General features: G+C 33.4%; 2 protein-coding genes across 2 annotated transcripts in view; one reads left to right on the top strand and one right to left on the bottom strand.

Annotated features, from left to right (window-relative positions):
- The window catches only part of LOC109539086 (PIH1 domain-containing protein 1), a 242,786-nt gene that overhangs the window by 5,276 nt on the left and 235,525 nt on the right, over positions 1–1,985 (top strand). The window lies entirely within an intron of this gene.
- Positions 1–1,985, bottom strand: part of LOC109539065 (multidrug resistance-associated protein 1) — a gene marked incomplete at its 5' end in the record, with an annotated part of 237,012 nt that overhangs the window by 3,395 nt on the left and 231,632 nt on the right.

The raw sequence follows: 1,985 nt of genomic DNA, 5'->3' as shown, positions 1-1,985 counted from the left end.
TTTTTTTTTTGGGTTTGGGTTAGATTAGAAATAACCAATCGTGGTAAATGGCAACGTTGGACTCGTCTTTTGTTTAGCTGCTCCGAGATGGAACACAAGTCTGAATTTTAATTTATGGGCTTCAAGGACGTTTGTTTTTCCGGGCATATTTTCGATTCTGGTAAAAAACGGCATTTTTTCAAAAAATACATCTTTCAAATAAAAAGTGTTTGAAATAGGAAAAACGACAGTATGGGTAGTATTGCAATTTTTTAAATCATTCTCGTTAACAGAAATCGGCCGAGAAAAATCGCCATAATTGTAGATCTAAATAGGTACCCAAAAATAGGGCAATTCTGGCCGAAAGCGACATTTAAACAAAAAAAAATGGTGTGCGTCACGGGACGCTCGACAGAAGTGATAACTTCATAAATTAATAGAAACCATAAAATATTGAACTTGTTTAACGCATTATGGCATTTTATTTTTTAATTTTATTATTATCCTTGGTTGGATAATTTATAAATAGATCAGGAATAGGTAAAATGTAATTTCATTTCCTTTTAAATGTAAAATATCTTCTATTTGCAACATTTGCTTGCATTGCAAAGAAGCAAAATTACTACTTCTCTCTCTGTATACGACAGACCAGTAGATCCAGTAGTTGGCCAATTGTATTATTTTTTAAAATCTAACCTATGTAGACCAAATCAAGTTATGATTATTGAGGAGCGAGGTTTCCGTATTAACTTATCTGGTCTTCTGCACATGCTGATATACCACTGATATCTCACATCGCAGGTACTTCGCCGTGTTGCCGGATAGTACGAATTTTCTAGGGCTTTTACTCAAAAGTTAGAAGAAGATACATTACAATTAGATAAGCGTTTTATAATTGACTACCGACAATTTTCATAAAAATATACATACAACAGGCGCTATCCTGATTGAGGTAAACATTAATTAGTGATTTAAGAAATATATTAGTCTTTGAACAATGCAATCGACAAAAACTTACGGCAACACTGGTAGCGATTCAGATAAAACCGAAGCTGTTTGTATTTTCGGATTCTTTTTTTGTGTGTTTCTAGTGAATTTCAAAGTTTTTCTAGTGAAACAAATTATGCCTCACAGGTGTTGTGTTCCGGGGTGTCGCGGAAATTACCCAAACGGCCCCAAAGTGCTCGTTTTTGGCTTTCCGAAAGCAGATAACCTCAAACAACAATGGTTGAGAGCGTTTCCGCGCAAAAATTTCGATCTAACGAATAGTTCTAAAGTGTGTGAACTTCATTTCTCAACCCCTTCTGACCTCATTTGGGTCACTTCGGCCCAAGATTCCCGAACAGGTGAAATAATTTCAATTAATCTAAAAAAACCTCATTTAAAACCCGATGCAATAACGTCAATTTTTCCAAATTGTCCTCGATACTTATCTAAGAGTAAAGATGAAAAATTGAAAACATTCGAAGAATTACGTTTTTTACAAAAAATCGATGAAAGCAAAAAACCATATTCTGATTATAAAAAAGCAACGAATTTTCAAAATTTCTTGGTTTGTTTAAATCTTCTAATTTAAAAAAATGGCTGGTTTTCTCTAAATCATGGAGATAACATAACTTTATTTAAGCTTGACTATACACCAGGTCCTTGTATAACGTGGGCTGTCGTCATTAATAGTTCTTTAAAATTAGAAATTTTCTTGTATGGCCAGCCTCTTAGCATTTACATTTCTGAATTGAAAACTGCATTTATTATCAACAGCTTAAATGATCTAAAAGATTTACTAGACACAATTGACAGGACATGCATGACAAACGCTTTAAACAACTAAAAAGTGGGTAAAAACACCAATTTTGACAACTGTGGTTTCATACCCGAGATCTCGGTTGAGAATGAAAGTAAGGATCACTTCATCAGTTCAAATCAATTTAAAAATATTTGTAAAATGGTATCAGATATTCTTCAAAATTTGAAATGTTTTGATGAAGAAAACTCACAAGGTGCAA

Source organism: Dendroctonus ponderosae, unplaced genomic scaffold (genome assembly GCF_020466585.1).
Source record: "Dendroctonus ponderosae isolate FM_Combo_2020 unplaced genomic scaffold, Dpon_F_20191213v2 Dpon_F_20191213_5, whole genome shotgun sequence".
NCBI lineage: Eukaryota > Metazoa > Arthropoda > Insecta > Coleoptera > Curculionidae > Dendroctonus > Dendroctonus ponderosae.
The sequence above is the reverse complement of the archived record's forward strand: the minus strand, read 5'-3'. Positions and strand labels throughout refer to the sequence as shown.